General features: G+C 39.1%; 1 pseudogene across 1 annotated transcript; it reads left to right on the forward strand.

Annotated features, from left to right (window-relative positions):
- The first annotated feature begins 2,743 nt into the window (after positions 1–2,743).
- Positions 2,744–11,960, forward strand: LOC146513049 (uncharacterized; annotated as a pseudogene). The gene is made up of 3 exons (XR_014875788.1): positions 2,744–7,216; positions 7,443–7,917; positions 8,452–11,960. The product of XR_014875788.1 is annotated as an uncharacterized LOC146513049 (transcript).
- The last annotated feature ends 5,406 nt before the right edge of the window (positions 11,961–17,366 follow it).

Here is a 17,366-nt window from a genome sequence, read left to right on the forward strand (position 1 = left end):
GTATAAAATATCATTTTTTGCATCACCAAGGAGATTATCAACAAGCTCTGGAGAAGAGTGTATGCCAAGAAGCTCTTCTTAAGGAAGGGAAAAGGTGAGAAGACACTGAGGTGTAGAAAATTATATAAGAATTGTATAATTTAGCCCAATTCTTTGGGGCTAAAGGAAAGAAGCACCATTACGCTTGATGTTAGTGAACATGGCGTGGGTGACGTGTACATCTGCGAAGGCACCATCAGTGCTAAACAGCAATTCTATAGGTTTGGGAGCACCGTGTTCTCCCATTCAGACAATCTTTTTTCAGCAAAGTTTATACTCACTTGAAGATAGTGCCAAAAACAACATTCTGAAAACAGCAGCATGACTTTGTACCAAAAGAGTTGAGTTGCTAAATTGGTCTGCCTGCAGTCCAGACCTGTCACCCACTGAAAGCACTGGGCCCATTTGGAAACTTGAAAATTTCACAAAGGAAGCCTCTGTTGTTGAACTGCGGAGGAGCTGAAATCCTATATCAAGCGAGAATAGAAAAACATGTCACTCTCAAAATTGTAGCAATTGGTCCCCTCTGTTTCCAAACACACACACACACACACACACACACACACACACACACACACACACACACACACCGTGTCGTTAAAAGAAGAGCTGATGCAACCGAGTGAAAAAACACAACCCCGTCCCAAACTTTGTGAAACATGTCGCCGGCGTCTCATTTAGAATAAACTTCCTTGCAGTTTCCACACTGGATGCGTTGTATACTGTTTTATATTAACATCTTACCCATCATCCTAACTTCTTGTAAACAGTGGTGACCCTATAGAAAGAAAGAAAAGAAGATCAGCATCCTAGAGTGCATTTATTATAGAGTGCTCTTGTATTACAGATGAGGGGGCATCTTGGCAAATAGAGGGAAAAAAAGAGGCGAGGAAAATGTTGAAGAGAAAGATGTTATGAAAGAAAATATTATGACAGAAATGGGGGATTAAAGAATCCACAGAGAGAAAGCGTTGCATGAGGAGGGGTGAAGAAAAAGGAGACAATGAAGAAATGTCTAATTGAATGTGCATAAATTAACACAAAAAAATCACACACTCACGCCCTACATCACTGAAACAGCTGACGCATGCCCTCTGGCACACTTTCGCCAAATCGCATTTTGTGGCACTCGTGAATCATGACTTCACATGTCACAAAAATCCTTCCCAACCTTTTACCTCCTAACCTTTTAGCTCTGTTTTCTATTTTTTGTGCTCTATCACAAAGATTCACACGACTGGAAACACCTGCAGTCTGAAACACTCCTGCTCCATTTTTTCAGAGTGAATTTAAAGCTGAACCAGAGCAGCTTAGCTAACTTTTTAACTAGTTTTAGCTCATTTTTGTATGCAAAAGGCAGTAATATGGAACTATCCTACACAAAAGTTCAGTGACTCATCTGGACTGACCTGCCAGGATCCTATCGAGACTCATTCTCTGTCTGTCTCTGTGTTATGATCGCACAGTAGTCAAAGACACAGACAGAGGCAAAGTGGGCTCTGGGCTCTCAGGGATAAACGCACTATACGCTAAGCTGGGCTCTTCTCTATGCTCTTTAGAAGAGGTATAACGTGGAGAAGTAGAATAGATAAGTTCTCTTTTTTATACCTTTCTTTGTCATACTCTCCCTCTCATTTACAACAGCAGGACGCTTGACTGAAGTGCAGTTACATTATGAGAGAATGTATTGCTCTCCACTGCACATCTAGCTTTGTGAGAACCAGATGATTAGTCATTTTTCTTCATGCGTGGTGTAATATGACATGCTATGTCACTGTTCTCATATCACCCAAAATGTTCAGGCTGAATATAGAGCACTGCTAGCTATAGCAGTTTAATTACATGATTTACATAATCCACAAAGACTTACATAAAAGGCTGTTTCTCAAATTAGAAGACCATGTTTAAGGTATTTATGAATATCTACATATAAATGGCAGAGATAGTAATCTGATTACTTTGTTTTAAAGTAACGAGTAAAGATAGGGATTACAATTGCAAAAAAGTAATTAGATTACTGTTACTATCCCGTAAGCATGCTGCGTTACTGCGTTACTGCGTTACTAAACTGTGATTTTGTTTGTGAAAGTGTCTCATGACACATGAGACATCCGTGGAAGCAACAGACGTGTGCAGATCAACAATGGATAATATGGAGTGCGGGAAATTGCTTTGAGTTTGATTTCGTATAAAGTAACAAAAAATTAGCGTCCGCTGTTCACTCTGAGTGGGAAAAAAAAAACAAAAACTTTTTTTAAAAAAAAGTTAAACTTCTAATCTGAGCAAGCACCTAGCAAGCTGCCACGGGAATGTGAAATTCACAGAGAAACCCCACCACTGAACCCCCGCCACACAGTGGATCCCCCCACTGACATGACTGCTGCAGCACCGGGTAAACTTCCACCTGCTCCACTCCTGCTAAACAGGTGAAAATAGATTTAAGAGTGACGGGACTATGTGTCACTTAATCTTTGATTTTATCTATTTTTTGCTGTTTTACTTGCATCTATTTGAAAGAATGAGTGTAAACACACAACATTATTTTATTTTATATGCTGGAATATGCAGAAAACAGGTTTAAATGTTAAACAATTTCTTCAAATCAAAGACAGTTGCATATAATTTATTTATTTTTGATTAATGCATTGTGCATAAAATTAAAAGATTAAAACAAATAAAGCAATTTCTATAAAGAGACTTTTCATTTGATTCAATTTTATATGATGGATTATGCAGGAAAAAATAGAATTGGGCTGAAAGGTCTGTTGCTTTATTACGTATTCAGGTTTTGTATCATGCTTTTAAAAAGTAACTAAGTAACTAATTACTTTTTAAAATAAGTAATCAGTAAAGTAACGGGATTACTTTTTTTTGGAGAAGTAATCAGTAATTAGTAACTAATTACTTTTTACAAGTAACTTGACCAACACTGGTAACACAAGCACGAACAACACAAGCATGCTGGTACAGGGCTCTAGACTGACTCAGTACCGGATGATCACACTGTGTGCTCCAACAAAAGCTAACTACCTTAGTAGGGCAACTGATGAGTTTACAGTGGGTGAAGATACATACACACACACAGTAGGGAGCAATGTATTACGCATCCCTTGAAGACTATATCATCCTTCCAGAGTTTTTATTAATTGCGCTTTGGAAAGCAGAAAAAAAGCTCCATGGGAAGTCTTTGCACTTTCTGTCATGTTCACTTGTTGTGTGGGACCTAAATTAATTTGTTAGTTTTGGGGAAAGTAATATACGGCCATCTTACAACCTGTCTTAGGGACCCAGACATGACATGAAAAAAAAGGCATCCACTTCTCCATGTCCCAAGCAGCCATGGAAACAGTGTGTCTGTTATAGACCAATGCCGCATTTATTATTCAGCAAAACGACAAACACAGGAGTATGAAATTCTCAGGGTGAGGATTAAGAGTAATGAGCCTGCAGGTTGAAAACTTTGAACTTAAACTTTATTTATCATTTTAATTTGTCACAGCATAAAAAGAGAAATAAGACCGGAGCAAAGGCAAGAACCATGAACGACCCAGCAGCAGTTATTTATGGACAGAAACATTAATAAATGGAAAGAATAGAACAAAAATCAATAAAATCTAGACTCATCAAAATAAACTGCATGTAAAGGATGGACATGGCTACCACAATGTCACACACTGACATCATTATGTTGGTTCTTTGGAGCCAGGAATGATCATATTTGTCACTTATTAACCAGTGTTAACTTTAACTGCATCTAACGAGTGTAGAAGTGCTTTGCACAGACAAATATAACAGCAAATGAGTACAAATGTGTAAAGTGGTTGGGTTCAGTGGTTCATATTAGCAGAAGGGAAGTCAATTAAAGCAACCGTTATCTTAATAAGGTTTAAAGTGTGACACAAACCTGAAATGGAGACAGTTGAGCTTCAAAGTAAAAGCTGCACCTTTTGAAACATGTTCACTACAGTTTCACTACAGGTCACGGACGGTTGGCAACTCAATATTTTACACCCAAGCACTGCAACCTGCTAGCAACCATAGTGAGATTTCTTTTGGTTTAGCATCCGCTTTGGTCAGGGAATGCATTTTTCCTCTACTGGTGGTTGCCGTGAGTCATAAGGGGTTTGTAAGCCTGTGTGACTGAGGCCAGAGAGATGCCAGCTATTCCAAAGATGGCAGTAATTGTCATTTTAATACTTACTTCTTTATTAATTGTTATATTTCAATAAAAATTAGGCTAAAAGGGCTTGATTTGGTGAAAACAAGGTTTAAACTGCTTGCTGGAGAGTGACACATTAGCTATATATTTCCCCTTGTAATGCCGATATCATGGACTAACCAGGCAAAAACTCACTTGGTGTGTATAACATGCAGCCACTTTTCCCTTGCTGTAGCATTTATAAGTCTATAAGTAAACATATGTCCTTTTTCATAATATTGCTGTTTTCCTATTTTTTTTTATTTTTAAGTTTATTTAATTAACTGTCATACAGATTTCTATAAACAGGACTGTTATGAACAGAATTGCCAGACGACCACCATGACCCCTAGCCCTCCCAGCTCTTTTAAAATCAGCTTTAGAGCTATCACATTGTGTGTTTTTGGTAGGGTCTCTGTTTGTGTGTCCAAATTGGAATAGTGCAGTCCAAAAACAAAATAGATGGCAACAACAGCCACGGCAGAATCATTCCCGACGATGAGATTACCGAAGGAGACGAGAACAAGCTGCCTCCGGAGGTCAAGTAGATTCCCAGGGGTAGAAGTGACTGGAACAGACAGATGTCCTTACGAGGATAGAGCTAACCGGAAAGAGACAGAGGGAGAAAGAGATAGTAATGCACCTGGACAACAGATGGTTCATCAGCAGGTCTCGCTTTGTCCTCACTGACAGGAAATGGATTGCTGAAGGCCAGACTGTTACCTAATTACTACAGGGCTACACGCACACAAACTGAAAACAAGCACTGAGAGACTTACAGTCACATAAACTCACACACATCTGCACACACACACAACTATATATGAGTCACACTATACACAAAGCAGCAAAAATACACACATGGCCACTCTCATGCTTTTATATGTCAGGGTTCACCCCGCGGACTGAAGCACAGGGCACAGTGGAAAAGTACAGAAGGTTCAATGGACAGAATTGTCCAATTAGGACAACAAGTAACTTTAGCAAAACTTAGACTGAGTGTCTTAAAACAGTGTCTTCACAGGTCTTCAGCAGAAGCCAAACACAGGTTCAGATTGTGTCTCACAGGTTCAAAGAGTCTCTTTGCTTTGGCCTCTAGTAAATGGACCCATCCTCTTCCTAAAACTTAGATCTGCACTCCAGCACTCTGACTAAGGCAGGCAACTTTAGTGAGAAGGATAAAAGTGGGTCAGGCATGATTATGGTAGAGGTAAAGCAGCTACCTTCCAACAGGTTTCCACTAGTGGAGGATAACAATTTGGCAATCTGAAGGTGGAGCAGCTTAAAAGCTGCGTCAACAGCAGATTGGTAGCAGGCAGTGATGCCGGTAACGCGTTGCTTAGTAACGCGTTACTCTGAGTATGACGACTTTTTCAGTAACGACTAATCTAACGCGTTACTATTTCCATAACAGTAGTCAGATTAAAGTTACTTGTCCAAACCACTGTTACTATTTTTTTAAGCAAAAAGATTTGGTTTCTTCTTTTCGTCTCGGCGGATGACAAACGCCATGAAATGTCACATAAGCGACAGGTCACGTTTCCCGCTCACAAGCAGCCAGTGACGTAAAAGAGCGTAAACAACAACGGAGGGAGAGAGATGTTTGTTCTTTAGCTGGAAATATGGTCACTATTTTGAGTTTCTGTCAACTAAAGATTTCAATATTAAGGTTCGTTGTACACTCTATGTTGGTGAAAAAATGTTATCTACCTTCAAAAACACTACCTCAAACTTAAAGAAACATTTGGAGTCGCAGCACGGCACAGTCAAACTCACAGAGAGAATCGCACCAAGTGGGCCGAAGCAGAGAGCCGTGACTTCCGCAGAAGGTCCTACACCCCCCAAACAACAAAAGTTGGACTTTGGTGCAAAACCAGTAAGTGATGAAGAATTGAAGAAGTTGGTCGCGCAGTATATTGTAGAAGAAATGCTACCTATAAACACTGTTGACTCGCCCTCATTTTGTGCCATAATAAAAAAGATCCCTACTTCTGTTAATGCCGAGCTGCCTCACCGAACGACTTTTACTTCTTACTTGGAGAAGGAGTTTACAGAAATGGAGAGAAATTTGAAGGCCGCACTGAATGAGACTGACTTTGTTTCAACTACCGCAGATATTGGACTGCTAACAACAGAAGCTATATGGGAGTAACGCTCCACTGGGTTATTAGAACCACATTAGAGCGCCACAAGGTTGCATTAGCATGTAGGCAAATTCGTGGTAGACACACGTATGATGTCACTGGTACAGAAATCGAAAACATTCACTCCTCTTATGGATTACTAAACAAAGTAGTTGCCACAGTTACTGATAATGGATCCAACTTTGTTAAGGCGTTTCAAGTTTATCATCCTGTCACAGAGTCCGATGATGAGACGGAGGAGGAAGAGTCCACCCCCAAAGACGATGTCACTTTTTCTGATCTGTCAGAAATCCTCACGGCTGAGAATGAAAGTGATGGTCAGCTGTCTCTTCCCGAGCACCGCAGGTGTGCATCGCACACCATCAACATAATTTGCACACGTGATGTGGAGAAACACTTAACAACCAATGCAGAGAGCAGGGCTGTGTATAGGAGCAGCACAGCAAAATGCACAGCTCTTTGGACCAAATCGAGCAGATTTACACTTGCATCAGAAACAGTGGAAGAAATCAGTAAAAGAAGGCTCCTAATACCAATATCCACAAGCTGGAATTCCTTTTTTGATGCTGTAAAGAGAATTGCAGAAAACACCATGGGTGAGCTGAATACTCTGTGCACAAAGCTAGGACTGAAGTGCTTCAAAGATCAAGAATACCAGTTCCTGCATGAGTACTGCATGGCCATGAAACCTCTGACTGCAGCACTGGACATTTTACAAGGCGACTGTCCATATGGAACTTTACTACCAACACTTGAAGTTCTGATGCAGAAGACCCAGGCTGTGAAAGATGACCTCTCCAGGATGACTGCAGGCCTTCCAGATGCCATTGTACAGGTACGCTCCATCTTGTAATTAGTCAAATTGTTTGCTTCATACAATTCACAAACATGGAACAGAATATTAATTATCATTGCAAAATAAGATTAAAACAATTAAAATGTTTATAAGTAACCTAAAACAAAATTAAATCCATAATACTGATCTCATGTTAGGCATGGTTTGTAAGTAATTCAATAACATAATAAATTGTAGGCATAAAAATATCGATTATGTTTTTTAGGCTATTCAGACTCGTTTCGCCGGTGTGCTGGACGACAAAGATGCCCTTCTCGCAGCTGCCAGTTGTCCAAAATTCAAACTCCGATGGCTGAGAGATGCAGGAAGGAGCGAGAGAGTAAAACAGCTTCTGACAGCAGAGTGTTGCACCACTGCTCCTCTGGCAAAAAACCCTGCCAGTGTGCCCAGTGCTACTACATCTAGCAGCCAAGGTGAGATGGACTGTTTCACTTTTGAGGCAGAGCCACAGGAGGAGACCTATTCTGCAGAAAAAGAAGTCATGGACTATCTGATGTCAGGCTACGACATCAGGTTTTCAAGCATAAGTTTTCAAGCATAAAGACCATTTTTTTAAAGTATAACACTCCAACCCCATCAAGTGCTCCTGTGGAGCAACTTTTTAGTCTGGGAGGTTTGGTGCTCACGCCTAAAAGAAATCGACTTTCTGACAAAAGGTTTGAGAAGTTTCTGTTAATGAGGTATGTCAATGGAAAATTGTATTTAGTAGTCAGTATAATCTTTTAATGATATATGTTTGTATATGGTAGAATACTGCATGTAACCATTTGTGTTTATTGAATGCATGTCTCATCCTAGGAAGTCTGTAACATTCCAGGGTGTTCTGGCTTTCACCCCCACATCCTGGGAGCATGGGAAAGTTCGTACCTTGTTTTATTGTTTTACGGTAGGATTAACGTAGTTATATCTGTTTCTAGTTTAAGTGCTTTTTGTTTAGGTGGACTGCTGGACTTTCCAGACCAGCAGTTTTAGGGAAGTCATTCATGGGGTCACACTCTGGCCACACACCCACACACACACACACACATACACCTCCACATTTCAATGTATGGAACAAACGCTCACTGAAGTGTATAAATAAAGGACCAGGGCAAGTCCTCAGGGTCAGTCTCTGAGATTCACTCTTGGGGCTGCCCTTGCTAGCAAGAAATTCTGTGTGTTTCTCCTCTCTGATCTCTACTGAAGAAGTGTTTTAGAATATATCTCTTAACAAGGTACAACCACTGGTTTACTCGCTCCACTCTACTGTTTCCCCCATAACATGCGATGACAACATATACTGAAAAAAAGAGAATGGGGAATCCAATTTAAATAACTATTTACAAGTAATTGAATTAAGTTTATCAAAGTCACTTAATAAACTTATTAAAGTTTTCAAGTTGATTAACTTAAATCAATTATAAGATTAGTCCAAAGTTACAAAAAGTGGACAATAGAGCTTACATGTGGATGGTATAAAAAGTATCTTAAGGGAAGTCAAGAAAGATACTATAAAAAGTATTTTTTGTTAAATGAAGTAACAAGACTTTCTTTATTTTCATACAAACAAGTATTTCTGTCAAGTTTTAAGTTCAACTTCAAATGTCAGGAGATATATTGTTGACATTACTGTTAAAATACACTTCCAATAAAGTGAGTATTGGCAAAACCAGTTGATGTTATTATGTTGAGACAGTGGGGAGTGTTATTGGCAGCTTCTGAAAGTAACTAATAAAGTAACTAGTAATCTAACTTAGTTACTTAAAAAATAAAGTAATCAGTAAAGTAACTCAGTTACTTTTGGAAGGAGTAATCAGTAGTCAGTAATATATTACTTTTTCAAAGTAACTGTGGCAACACTGGTAGCAGGTGCAACATCCTATGATAACTAGAAGCCACACCCGAGACTGCAAGACACTGGGTAGTTCAACGCATACCGACAGGAAGACAGGAGAGCTGGAGCAGCAGAGGTAAGGCAGGTACTGTGCCCGGAGGACGGGGCAACCGTGACACTTTTCTTTCCCCAGAGTGCATTTCAGCACAGAACTGTCAGATGACTCTTTATTTCCAACTGTCCCTGCGTGCCCTGCCAGACCTCCCTGCACACACAGTGACAGCACCGTTTACACACACAAGCACGCAGACACAGGCAGACACAGGCAGACACAGGTACTGTAAGCAGCAGTATACATAAGGGAGCAAACACATGCACACTGAGTTCTGCCATAAAACCCCTTTAGCAAGATAATTTAAAGTGCTGCTTGAAATGTCAATTAACTTCTTTAGCGCTTACTCATGCACATATATGTACCTTCAATTTCTTGTTGCTTTCACCACCAAACAGCATTCCTTTTACAGAAGTCACATGGGCAATCATCTCTTTAATAATCAAATAACATTTTAAAGGTCAGTGGATGGATGAGGAAGCGATAAAACCAGAGGCGGGCAAGAGCCCAGCAAATATTGTTTTTATATTGCATGCTGAATATGGTGATTTGAATTATCATGGTATCCTCTCAGCAGATGCACATTCTGCCTATAAACTGTGACTGTTTATCTCCAAAGTTATCATTTATTAAAGTGAGATTATCTGATCTTTAGATCAATTAAGATTATCTCTAGAACTCATTGATTAAAAGTTGAGTCCTAGAAAAGTAGCTGTTTGAATAATTTTACAGCGTGGAGAGTCAGAAATGTTGTGCTCCTTCACAACCACATCGTGGTTTGGTCATGTCATGAATAACCTCAATAACTGAGGTTAACTGAGCAGAGACACACATCGAAATATATATGTGTTTTATATATTTGTTGTAATAGTTCAAGGTTTTCCCAAACTTACTGTAGAATGTTGTATTGATATGCAAGATTGTGCTAAAAAGTGAAAACACAGGAGAACAGATGGGAAAGAGACACAAAAAAAAGAGGAAAGTGAAATTAAAGAGTAAGACTGTGCTTAAGACCAAGGGAAGAGAATAGAAGAGAAGATGCTCAACAAGCTGCCACACTGTTTCATCACTTATTAAAAAACATATGTAAACAGTAAACAGAAAACAAAACAACACGACATGGAATCCATTATCTTTCATTTAGCGTTCAAATGAAACGTTCTCTGTTTGACCTTTCAAAGAACAAAAGAAAACACACTAAAGTGGAGTTTAATGACACACAACAGGTATCCTTGGTTGAAAAGCTGTAGTAGTGACTTGACTCATTTTGCCCTTTCGGCGGTGAGTCTTTAAACCAAATCAGCCTTCATTTAGAGCGGAGGAAGGAGGTTCGATGACACACCGCTGCCTCCAGCTGAGTGTTTCCACTGTGTCGCTGCTTCCTTGGCCAGCAGTCTCTGTAATGTGGCAGCAGCTTTTCTCAGCTTACACTCCTGGATTGCATGGTGACGCAGCCCGTTATAGCGTGTCAGCAACATCTCTCACTGAGAAAGTCTAACACAGTTTACCATCAAATACCAGAATGCACATGCAAAAACCACCAGTAAAAAGCTGCAGGCCTTTCAGCTTCCCCAGCTCCAGTCATTGTTAACTAGAGATGGAGACGCCCTCGAAATAGAGAGAGCTGCCGTCTCTTATGAAATTAAAATAAGCGCTGCTTTAGGTGACAATACGGGACTGCGGCCACAAGATGAAAGTAATATAAAGGCTGGATGTGCACATCTAGTGACAGCAAGGAGCTTTATGACACTGAGGTGAAAGGAGAGGTAGCTTTACTTATGTATGTTTTAATTTCTGTCTATTTTTAGATTTAATAAGGCAAGTACTGCTTGCGTATTACTTATCTTCTTTTAGGTTTTAAGATTTTGGTAAATGGACTTATTCTTATAATCACTTCTAAACCCTATTTGTGCTCTTATGGCACTTTACACAACATGTCTCATACTACCTTTTATACAAGCACATCTAAGTGCTTTCTATCTGACATTCACACTCCGATGAAATGTTGCATAAAGTGCAAAATATTCGTAAGCCTAACCTGCATGTCTCAGTATTGTGAGCACTAGATGTGAGAATGGAGAATTTGTTTTTCCCGACGGGAGCAGGCAACATTCAAATGTACAAAAGCCTTAGCTATTTGGATAATGACAAATTTTGTACTTTTCCCTCTGTAGAGAATCACAGTATAATTAATTCAAGCTATTGAGCTCTGAATGAAGTGCAGGTCGTCAACTTTAATTTAAGGGCTTAATGAAAGTTGTGCATTAAACATTTTTATACATATCCTTCCATTTTCACATGATGAAAAGTCTCTAGCATGACTAGCATTTTCATGGTAAAGTGAGGACTTCAGTTCAATTCAATTTTATTTATACAGCACAAAGCTGTGAAGACCTAATTCAATTCAACTTGCATTTGATAGCGTTTTACTAAAATTGTCAATATGAGAAGTAAAGATATGCTGAAGTGAAGGGGGCCATTATTAGGCTGATAAACTAAAACAAGCTCATTATAGAATCACTAATTTTGCACAGTCATAAAAAGAAGTAAAGTCTAGCTAAAGTAGACAATTCTTTTTTGGTTAAGAAAAAGTGTGTCCAGACCACGTTCAGGGAGGCAGACATCTCACTGTCAAAGTCAACAATGAAGACAAATGAAACTAACATGAGATTGTACCTGAATCGCGCAAAGATCGGAAGAAAAACAGAAATAGCTCATAATCTATAACAGTATGCCACATTATGCGTCAAACATGGCAGAGGTAGTGTTATGGTTTGGGCATGTATATGGCTGATAGCCGAATCGAAATAGAAGCAAACTGTGATCTCTGCCAGGCCACACTATACTACTATATATTATAAAAATGCTCAAATTCTGTCAAATGCTGCAAAACCGATTAGACAGTCCTTCACAGTGCAAATGAATAATGACCCAAAGCAAGTCAAGAGTTTCTCAAACGAATAGAAATGGTACATTCTTCAATAGCCAAGGCAATCACATGATCTTGATCAATAGAGCATGTTTTCCTATTACAAAATACAATGCAGAAAGATTGAAAAACAAGCAGCAACTGTATGGGATCAGAACGATGCCACCTTGAAACGAAACCGAAAAAAATATTGAAACCGAAAAAAAATATTGTAACTGAAATAAATGTACTGAAAAATCTTGTATTGAAACCGAAAAAAAAAATTGATAGTGAAAAACAATTAATTGAAACTGTAATTTTTTTGTTTTCGCTTACAATTTTTTTTTTCAGTTTCAATCCATTTTTTTTCAGTTTCAAACCATTTTTCGGTTTCAAACCATTTTTTTTCGGTTTCAAACCATTTTTCGGTTTCAATCCACTTTTCGGTTTCAATCCATTTTTCAGTTTCACTCTGCTGGCACTGTTTTGGCGTCCGGGAGCGCGCTGGGGGGGGGCGGGGATTCCGACCCGCATGTATTTGCATATATTATAATGCTGACCAATGACTGGAGAAAACACTGACGACGCGGCTGCGGTCACGGACAAACTTGCACGTGTCTGTTCGGGAATGGCAGATGCTGAGAGGTCCAGCGTTTACATTACCGACTATTTCAAAGTGACAGCCTGAGGTAAATTCTTCTTCAGTAAATTGGACTACCGGACAAGAGGACCTGAGACCCCACCGCACTATTTTTGGTAAGTTAAATGTGTTTGTAAACTAATCCTTAATTTAGGTCCTTAGCTAGGTCCTTAGCTACCTAGCTAGCTAGCTAAGGACCTAGCTAGCTAAGATGAGCACTTGGCTGTCGGGGAAACTTGTTTTGTAAAATTCTTTTAGCTAACCCGTGCAGGTGAATGAATTTACCCTGACTAAAGAAATCAAGAGAAACGCACCAGGCTGCTCAGTGACTAACCACGGTTACTGTACTTTTATATGAGTATTATACTGTAAGAGCAACAGGCTGGACTCTGCTACTGCTCCTGTGCAGAGCTGATTATTAAATATGTGCAAACAGCAGCATGTTTTCTGTCGCTTTCCACATGTGGAACGACATTAACGCCAACTTTTAAAAACCTGGAACTTCAGTAACCCCTCATTAGTCAATAGCTACGAATTAAATAGCAAAGACCGATACTTATGTACTGAAACCAACTACTTCCGCTTGTCAGCTTAAGTTAAAATGTTACATTTTTCCTCTGATTATTTTTTTACTCAGCTTGTTACAAATATTCAGGTTAAAAAACTGTCCTAATTATTTTTAATGAATTATGTTCACAAAGTCACATGTGCAGTACTCTGTACAGCTTGCATCCTTTAGGACAAATAATTTGAAACATTAATATTTCTTGTTCAATACTGAGCTGATAACACCTCTGTATGTTGTGACCAGGATGCAGCAGCAGACTGAACCTTGACTGAAATCTGCTCGATCATCTCATCTTTGCAGATGTCCATTTATAAAGCATCAACAACTCAAAGGTAAACATGATATTAGAAAATGTGTTAGTATGTAAGGCCTTTAAAACAAATAAAAAATAAACAGCTGTCGGCAGAACTGTAGGACTGGACAACTTCAGATCCCGAGTGTGTGAGGACAGAAGGATCAGCTCTATTTCAGATTTGAGAGATAATCTTTATATTTCAGTTTGTGATGATTCTGTTCTGTTTGTGATTACAGGAGCCGTCCTCAGATTCAGACCTCAGCACCACCCAGTGACAGCAGACAGATCATCTTATATCTTCAATCTTTGTAGTAACTCCAAAATTAACTGAAGAAAACAGTACAAAGGTTAAAGTACCACATGTGCTGTCAGTGAAAGCTGCAGCTGTTTTATTGATAAATTTAAAGACAAAAAGTCAAAAGGATTAATCACTCATGTAACTGTGTCACTATACATCAGCATTAACAGTACCTCAGTTTGGTGTTTCAGAAAACTGCTGATCTCAGACCTGCACAACTTCTGTTTTAAACACTGAATGTACTCAGCTACATGAAGGGCACATGATGTTTTCTCTGACACAATTAAATAAAACCTGATTAAAGTCAAAGGTTGTTACTTGTATTTGAACTAAAAACTTGATCTGGAATTCTTTCACTGTTTTTTGACAATAGTGTGTTATTTATCATAAAGTAGTTCAGAGTCATTCATACCAGAGTAACCAGAGAGCACAACATATTTAACTTTCTACAGGACTTAAAGCTATGATATTATGTAAAAGTCCAGAGCCTCTGAGGATTATCTGAGTACTTCTAACATTACACAAAGCAAAGGTCTCCATCAGTGTTCATGAAATACTGGGTTTATCCTTCTTGTGAGGGAGCTGCTGGTGAAGATCACGAGCCCTGCTTGATCCCGGCGATAAGTTTCAGTCTTCCTGGTGTTTCTGAAATGATGCCTCTCACTGGGGCAACAGAACATCTGGCACAGGACAGCTGTAATGAAAGAAATTGAATTAGTTTTTTAAAAAAAAATCTTGGAAATGCCCTATATGTGAGAAGCAGATTTTGTATTTACTTTTCTTTTGCCAATCAAGATAACTAGAAGTATAATTTTCACCATACAATTACTAACCTTGTCATCTCCTGCACTGTCTGTTTTGGGCTCTGGGCTTGTCCTTCCCAGCGCTCATGAGACTGCTTTTGGTGCACTGTGGTATGAGGTGCTAACCTGTTGACAGTGTTGGGAAGGTTAATTTTAAAATGTATTCCACCAAAGATTATAGAAGTAATGTATTCTGAATACTTTACAACTACATGAATGTACTATTGCTGTGTGATTTATTACTCTTACTGAAGGCTACTCGCCATACCAATACCAACTAGATGTTAAAATCTTAATATAAATGAGTAACAGTAGGTGGACATTAGGTAAGGCTGCACTTTTTGCAGCGATCTCGTGTAGAAAACTATTCAGCGCATATATAAAACAGGTCAGCGGCTCCTAACCGTAGTAAAGGGACCTCTGGCTAATACGTCGTGTCGGGCTCGTAGCTGAAAACTAGCTTTACTTTGTTGTCTGGGTCAACTTTGCTAGCCAGAGAGAGGCGTTGAAAGGCTGCTTATTGTTTCGGAGGAAAACAGGAACACAGTGTACAGTCTAGTCTTAACAGCTTACTTACAACTGGGCTCGTCAGGCACTCTTCTTGGCTGCAGTGGTTATTATTATATTTACATGCTTCCAGCTCCCGTTTTTGCTCGATGACAGCTCATACTTTTCCTTTTTCTCCCTCCCTCGCTCACAGACACATAACGGGTATGGCAGTCCGTTCTCCCTGCAGCACCGACTACACTGCCCATGAGGCTACATTGTTTAGGGCGATGCCTGTAACACTCTGCTATTGCCTTCATATTAAATCCTTTTTGTATAATAATTTTTAGAGGCTCTTATTGTGTGTTCTGTTTGGGTTTCCACCGGCGTGGAATTACCAAAAATAGAGAGACCATAGCCTAACATATGAAAAAGGAAAATACCGCCATGTAATCCATTTATTTCAACAAACTAACTGTGTTCTCAATATCACCTATTGAACAGTAACGGATACATTTACTCATATTTTGTATTTTAAATATGTAACGCCGGTGCATGTATTACGTTACTGCCCAACACTGCCTGTTGATGAGATCTTGTGCCGTTCCTAAAACACCGGCCTCCAACTCCTAAAGAGACAGGGGTGTACCTAAATTTAGCAAATATTAGCTTCAGGCTAGCTTGCTACGACAAATAGGCTAATACCAGCACTTTACCACAACTTCACCAGATGTAGCTAAAAAAAAACTAAACTAATGTCCAGTCCAGTGGGACAACAAGGAAAGATGACAAAAAATGATTACTTACTTGCGGTTTGGAGGGTCAAGCTGAAATTGAAGCAGCCATTGAAAGACGGGAAGAGAGAAAGATGGCAGCTTGGTCAGCACTAGTGGCCTCTATAATGTATGCAAATATATGCGGGCCGGAATCCCCGCCCCCCTCCCAGCGCGCACCCGGATGCCAAAACAGTGCCAGCAGATTGAAACTGAAAAATGGTTTGAAACCGAAAAAAAATGGTTTGAAACCGAAAAATGGATTGAAACCGAAAAAAAAAAAAATGTAAGCGAAAACAAAAGAATTACAGTTTCAATTAATTGTTTTTCACTATCATTTTTTTTTTTTCGGCTTCAATACAAGATTTTTGAGTACATTTATTTCAATGACAATATTTTTTTTCGGTTTCAATATTTTTTTCGATTTCGTTTCAAGGTGGCATCATTCTGATTCCATACAACTGAAGATTCTGCAGTAAAGGCCTGGCAGATCATCAGCAGTGTTGGTGAAGTTACTTGAAAAAGTAATCAATAACTAATTTCTGATTACTTCCCCAAAAAAGTAATCCAGTTACTTTACTGATTACTTATTTTCAAAAGTAATTAATTACTTAGTTACTTAGTTCCTTTTTAAAAAACACGATTTACAACCTGAATAGGTAATAAAGCGATAGATCTTTCTGCCCAATTCTACTTTTTCTGTATAATCCATCATACAAAATGTAATCAAATGTAAAAGTTTCTTTTTAAAACTTGTTTTATTGGTTTTAATTTTTTAACTTTAACTTTATACATCAAAAATTTAATTATATGCAACATTCTCTGACTGGAAGAAATTTGTTTAACATTTAAACCTATTTTCTGCACATTCCAGCACATAATTTTTTTTTGTGTGTGTGTGTTTACACTCAGTCTTTCAAATAGATGCAAGTAAAACACAGCAGAAAATAAATAAAATCAAAGACTAGCGGTCCTGTTGCTCTATTTTCACCTGTAAAGCAGGAGCGGGGTAGGCGTAGGCTTGCTCTGGTGCAGGTGTGCCGCAGCGGTCAGTGGAAGAATCCACGAGTTTCTCTGTGAGTTTCCCATTACGTGGTAGCGCACTCGGTGCTTGCTCGGAAGTTTAGGGGTTTTTCTTCGCTGTAAAAAGAAGTTTTCTTCCCACGCACAATGGACACTAATGTTTTTGTCACTTTTTATGGAATTAAACTTAAAGTAAGGTCAGTACTTCCACGCTTTAAACGCTGCACGCTCATACTCTCTCCCGCACTCGATATATTATCCGTTGTTGATCTGCACACAGGTGTTGTCACAAACGTTGCACTCGCTTACGTCACTGTCATGAGACATTCTCGCAAAAAAATCACGGTTTTAGTAACGCAGTAACGCAGCGTTCCTACGGGAAAGTAACGGTAATCTAATTACCGTTTTTG

This window comes from Neolamprologus multifasciatus, chromosome 8 (genome assembly GCF_963576455.1).
Source record: "Neolamprologus multifasciatus chromosome 8, fNeoMul1.2, whole genome shotgun sequence".
Classification (NCBI taxonomy): Eukaryota; Metazoa; Chordata; class Actinopteri; order Cichliformes; family Cichlidae; genus Neolamprologus; species Neolamprologus multifasciatus.